The sequence below is a fragment of the Camellia sinensis genome, chromosome 9 (genome assembly GCF_055761805.1).
Source record: "Camellia sinensis isolate YWXY chromosome 9, ASM5576180v1, whole genome shotgun sequence".
Lineage (NCBI taxonomy): Eukaryota > Viridiplantae > Streptophyta > Magnoliopsida > Ericales > Theaceae > Camellia > Camellia sinensis.
In genome coordinates, this window is record NC_138969.1 from 100030009 (window position 1) to 100036881 (window position 6873).

Below are 6873 nucleotides of genomic sequence, written 5' to 3' on the forward strand. Positions count from 1 at the left end.
GTGAAACTTTCTTCCTGAGCACTAAAAGAGAAAGTGAGAGAAATGAAAAGGGGAATAAGGCGCAAATTTTAAGCGAATTGAAATTCACCCTTTTGGAATTGTGAATTGAACACATAGGTGATTTAGAAAGAGACAACGATGGAGAAGGGGCGGAGTGAGTTGGAGGGGAAAAAAAAATGAAAGTGAATTGAAATTTATCCTCTTGTAAATGAGAATTGAACGATGAGGTGATTTAGGAAGCCTTAAAAGAGTTTCTTTAGTGAAACTAATATCGTCAAGTTACAATTACTCACTTGGAAGGAGAGCAAGACTAGTTTGAGTTAAAATTGACCACTTCAGCTAAGGAAACTATTAGTTGCCCAAACTAATTAGTTTCTAGAACAAAAGAGAGCGCCATGGAGAAGGGCGGAGAAAGTTAGGGAGAAACTTTCTTCCTGAGCGCTAAAAGAGAAAGTGAGAGAAAAGAAAAAGGGAATAGGGCAAAATCCTAGGCGAATTGAAATTCATCCTCTTGGACTGGAGAATTGTACGCATAGGTGATTTAGAAAACATGAAATGAGTTCCCTAAGTTAAAGTAATATCGTTATGCCACAATTACACGGCAAAATCTGCTCCTTGAAAGCTAACCAAGTTTAGTTTGAGTTGAATTTGGCCACTTAAGCTGATTAAGCTAATAATTGCCTAAGCTAATTAGTTAGTGGATCAGAAGAGAGATGGACGGGGAAGGACAGATAGAGTAAGAGAGAAAATTTCTTTAGGAGTGGTAGAAGAGAAAGTCAGAGAAAAGAGTGGAAAATACGATAAAAATGAAAGCGAATTGAAACTCATCCTTTAGTAAATGAGAATTGAACACTTAGTTGTTTTAGGAAACCTTTTTTTTTTTTTTTTTTTGGGTGAATAACGTTTAGGTAACCTTAACATAACTGAAACCAATATTGTTAAGCCACAATTACTCACTTGGAAGTAGAGCAAGATTAGTTTGTGTTAAAATTGGCCACTTAAGCTAACGAAACTATTAGTTGCCCAAACTAACTAGTTTCTACAACAAAAGAGAGCGCCACAAAGAAGGGCGGGGAGAGTTAGGGAGAAACTTTCTTCCTGAGCGCTAAAAGAGAAAGTGAGAGAAAAGAAAAGCGGAATAGAGCGAAATTTTAAGCGAATTGAAATTCAACCTTTTGGAATTGAGCATTGAACACATAGGTGATTTGGAAAGAGAGAACAATGTATGTGATTTGGAAAGAGAGAACGATGGAGAAGGGCATAGTGGGTCGGAGGGGGGGAAAAAATGAAAGTGAATTGAATTCAAAATCTTCCGGATAGCATTGTGGTGGCAAAAAATCGTAGTGATTCTCGCGCTCAGGGGGAAACGGAGACGTTACAGTCAGATCCGTCTCTTGCCACGATGGAAGACAACCGATCTCCGTCCATCGGAGTTTATCAGATTGAAGTGGTATATGATCGGAACCCCTCTGAGGAGCCCGTACAGGTTCGTGATGAGGTTGATCCTCCTCGGGGAGGTAGTTTTGCAGTCAGAGGAGGTAGAGGAGGGAGAGGACGCGGGGGTGGTCACGGGCAACCAAACACCAAATCCTGGGCAGAAATAGCGTCGCCTTCACTTCGGTCCAATGTTCCGTTGAGGTATGTTCCACCAATTCGTAATGAGGGTGCTGTTAGTGTGGATCTGCCCCCTAGACCTAATCCTTTAGAAAAATGGGACTCGTGTTTGGTGGGTTATTTTCTGGATAAGGGAGTTTCTTTCAACTATTTACGCAATAGTGCTTTTGGTTTGTGGAAAAGTAAGGGGTTGAAAGAAGTTCTGGTTAATACTGAGGGATTTAGTTTCTTTATCTTCGATAATCCAGACTGTTGTAGCTCTGTCCTTGAAGGGGGTCCATGGTACATAGGGGGCTTCAATCTCTTTCTCAAGAAGTGGACCAGGATGATGAAATTGACTAAGGAAAAAGCAACTAAAGTCCCTGTGTGGGCTAAATTTTTTAATGTCCCCTTTGAATACTGGGACAGTGATGGGCTTAGCCGTATTGCGAGTGCAGTGGGAATTCCGTTGTTTATGGATAATCTTACAGAGAAGGGAAGCCGGGTTTCTTTTGCTAGAGTTTGTGTAGAAGCTGATGCTAGTTCCACACTGCCGTCTATGTTTAGAGCCAACTGCGGAGTTGAGTGTTGTGAGAAACAAACACTTTCAGTAGCTTATTGTGGGTTGAGTGAATCCAGTTCCCAAATTGTTTTGTACTAATGTTTATATATATAGTAATTTTTTATATGCAGGCTAAGGATGCTGTTATTGAGTGGTGTGAGTTCCTATATTGTGGGTTGAGTGTTGTGAGGTCCTATATTGTGAGCTCTATCATTATGTTCCTGAAGCATGGTTTTCTTTCTTCATTTGGTTGTAATGTCTTCAAGTTACACAATGCAGGGTTTACTACAGAGTGTAAGCAAGGCATGGGTGGCATGGGAGGTCAGCTGTGTCTCTATGGGTATTGCTGGTCTGCTGGTACAATTGCCTCGGTTTTAAAAGTTTCTTGGTGTGTGGTTATGGCTGCTTGTAGCGCCTCTGGTGGGAAGATTGTCTTTCTTTTCGTTTATTTTGTCTTCTTAGGTTTGGACATTATAGATGGTTTGCTATGTTTAATTCTTTTTGGCCTATCCGTGCGGGATGTGCACGGTATTTCTGTTTTGCTGCTTTTTGGGTTTCATACTGTGGGTTATGGTACGCTTGTGAGCTATCCTTGGTCTTCTTTCGACATGTTCCTCTTTTGCACAGGAGCATTATCTGTGAATAGCATTCTAAGTTCTCTGCTAAATGGGACAGCCAAGAGATGGACTTCAGTTTTTTTGCTAACTATGGCTGCTGGAAATGCCCAGAACGTGATGAACTTTTTGTTTATTATTTATTTTATTATTTGGTTATCAAAGTCTGATGATTGCATGCTGTATTTTTTGGTCTTATGCTTTAACTGCGGGATGTGCATGTTTAAGCTGGTCTGTATGGTTCCAAACCTGGCTGATTGTGTTCATATTTCCCATATGTTTATTATGGGACATATGAACATTTTTGTATGTTCGGGTCTGTGTCGGTGTGTGTGGACTGTTCATTAGGCATGTTTATTATTTTTGGTTCTTTTGTATCCTTAGCGTGTTGATCTAGGTTGGTTATGTTCATTTGTTTTCTTTGTTTCTTTGGTTAGGGCCTGGGGCATGCCCCTTGTATATTTGTAATTTTCTGTGTTTTTAATTTATGACTTATTCACCCAAAAAAAAAAATCCTTTTGTAAATGAGAATTGAGCACTTAGGTGATTTAGGAAGCCTTAATTGAGTTTCTTAAGTGAAACTAATGTCGTTAAGCTACAATTACTCACTTGGAAGTAGAGCAAGATTAGTTTGAATTAAAATTGGCCTCTTAACCTAATGAAGCTGTTAGTTGCCCAAAGTAATTAGTTTCTAGAACAAAACAGAGCGCCATGGAGAAGGGCGGAGAGAGTTAGGGAGAAACTTTCTTCCTGAGCGCTAAAAGAGAAAGTGAGAGAGAAAAGAAGAGGGGAATAGGATGAAATTTTAAGCAAATTGAAATTCATCCTTTTGGACTTGAGAATTGTACACATAGGTGATTTAGAAAACATGAAATGAGTTCCTTAAGTCAAAGTAATATCGTTATGCTAAAATTACTCAGCAAAATCTCCTCGTTGAAAGATAAGCAAGACTAGTTTGAGTTGAACTTGGACACTTAGGCTGATTAAACTAATAATTGCCTACGATAATTAGTTAGTGGAGCAGAAGAGGGAAGGATGGAGAAGGACGGATAGAGTTAGAGAAAAACTTTCTTCTTGAGTGGTAGAAGAGAAAATTGGAGAAAAGAAAGGGAAATACGATAAAAATGAAAGCAAATTGAAATTCATCCTTTTGTAAATGAGAATTGAACACTTAGGTGATTTAGGAAACCTTAAAAGAGTTTCTTAAGTGATACTAATATTGTTAAGCTACAATTACTCACTTGGAATTAGAGCAAGATTAGTTTGAGTTAAAATTGGCCGCTTAAGCTAATGGGCCTATTAGTTGCCCAAACTAATTGGTTTCTTGAACAAAAGAGAGCGCCGTGGAGAAGGGCTGAGAGAGTTAGGGTGAAACTTTCTTCCTGAGCACTAAAAGAGAAAGTGAGAGAAATGAAAAGGGGAATAAGGCGCAAATTTTAAGCGAATTGAAATTCACCCTTTTGGAATTGTGAATTGAACACATAGGTGATTTAGAAAGAGACAACGATGGAGAAGGGGCGGAGTGAGTTGGAGGGGAAAAAAAAATGAAAGTGAATTGAAATTTATCCTCTTGTAAATGAGAATTGAACGATGAGGTGATTTAGGAAGCCTTAAAAGAGTTTCTTTAGTGAAACTAATATCGTCAAGTTACAATTACTCACTTGGAAGGAGAGCAAGACTAGTTTGAGTTAAAATTGACCACTTCAGCTAAGGAAACTATTAGTTGCCCAAACTAATTAGTTTCTAGAACAAAAGAGAGCGCCATGGAGAAGGGCGGAGAAAGTTAGGGAGAAACTTTCTTCCTGAGCGCTAAAAGAGAAAGTGAGAGAAAAGAAAAAGGGAATAGGGCAAAATCCTAGACGAATTGAAATTCATCCTCTTGGACTGGAGAATTGTACGCATAGGTGATTTAGAAAACATGAAATGAGTTCCCTAAGTTAAAGTAATATCGTTATGCCACAATTACACGGCAAAATCTGCTCCTTGAAAGCTAACCAAGTTTAGTTTGAGTTGAATTTGGCCACTTAAGCTGATTAAGCTAATAATTGCCTAAGCTAATTAGTTAGTGGATCAGAAGAGAGATGGACGGGGAAGGACAGATAGAGTAAGAGAGAAAATTTCTTTAGGAGTGGTAGAAGAGAAAGTCAGAGAAAAGAGTGGAAAATACGATAAAAATGAAAGCGAATTGAAACTCATCCTTTAGTAAATGAGAATTGAACACTTAGTTGTTTTAGGAAACCTTTTTTTTTTTTTTTTTTTGGGTGAATAACGTTTAGGTAACCTTAACATAAGTGAAACCAATATTGTTAAGCCACAATTACTCACTTGGAAGTAGAGCAAGATTAGTTTGTGTTAAAATTGGCCACTTAAGCTAACGAAACTATTAGTTGCCCAAACTAACTAGTTTCTACAACAAAAGAGAGCGCCACAAAGAAGGGCGGGGAGAGTTAGGGAGAAACTTTCTTCCTGAGCGCTAAAAGAGAAAGTGAGAGAAAAGAAAAGCGGAATAGAGCGAAATTTTAAGCGAATTGAAATTCAACCTTTTGGAATTGAGCATTGAACACATAGGTGATTTGGAAAGAGAGAACAATGTATGTGATTTGGAAAGAGAGAACGATGGAGAAGGGCAGAGTGGGTCGGAGGGGGGGAAAAAATGAAAGTGAATTGAAATTCATCCTTTTGTAAATGAGAATTGAGCACTTAGGTGATTTAGGAAGCCTTAATTGAGTTTCTTAAGTGAAACTAATGTCGTTAAGCTACAATTACTCACTTGGAAGTATAGCAAGATTAGTTTGAATTAAAATTGGCCACTTAACCTAATGAAGCTGTTAGTTGCCCAAAGTAATTAGTTTCTAGAACAAAACAGAGCGCCATGGAGAAGGGCGGAGAGAGTTAGGGAGAAACTTTCTTCCTGAGCGCTAAAAGAGAAAGTGAGAGAGAAAAGAAGAGGGGAATAGGATGAAATTTTAAGCAAATTGAAATTCATCCTTTTGGACTTGAGAATTGTACACATAGGTGATTTAGAAAACATGAAATGAGTTCCTTAAGTCAAAGTAATATCGTTATGCTAAAATTACTCAGCAAAATCTCCTCGTTGAAAGATAAGCAAGACTAGTTTGAGTTGAACTTGGACACTTATTATTCACCCAAAAAAACTTGGACACTTAGGCTGATTAAACTAATAATTGCCTACGATAATTAGTTAGTGGAGCAGAAGAGGGAAGGATGGAGAAGGACGGATAGAGTTAGAGAAAAACTTTCTTCTTGAGTGGTAGAAGAGAAAATTGGAGAAAAGAAAGGGAAATACGATAAAAATGAAAGCAAATTGAAATTCATCCTTTTGTAAATGAGAATTGAACACTTAGGTGATTTAGGAAACCTTAAAAGAGTTTCTTAAGTGATACTAATATTGTTAAGCTACAATTACTCACTTGGAATTAGAGCAAGATTAGTTTGAGTTAAAATTGGCCGCTTAAGCTAATGGGCCTATTAGTTGCCCAAACTAATTGGTTTCTTGAACAAAAGAGAGCGCCGTGGAGAAGGGCTGAGAGAGTTAGGGTGAAACTTTCTTCCTGAGCACTAAAAGAGAAAGTGAGAGAAATGAAAAGGGGAATAAGGCGCAAATTTTAAGCGAATTGAAATTCACCCTTTTGGAATTGTGAATTGAACACATAGGTGATTTAGAAAGAGACAACGATGGAGAAGGGGCGGAGTGAGTTGGAGGGGAAAAAAAAATGAAAGTGAATTGAAATTTATCCTCTTGTAAATGAGAATTGAACGATGAGGTGATTTAGGAAGCCTTAAAAGAGTTTCTTTAGTGAAACTAATATCGTCAAGTTACAATTACTCACTTGGAAGGAGAGCAAGACTAGTTTGAGTTAAAATTGACCACTTCAGCTAAGGAAACTATTAGTTGCCCAAACTAATTAGTTTCTAGAACAAAAGAGAGCGCCATGGAGAAGGGCGGAGAAAGTTAGGGAGAAACTTTCTTCCTGAGCGCTAAAAGAGAAAGTGAGAGAAAAGAAAAAGGGAATAGGGCAAAATCCTAGACGAATTGAAATTCATCCTCTTGGACTGGAGAATTGTACGCATAGGTGATTTAGA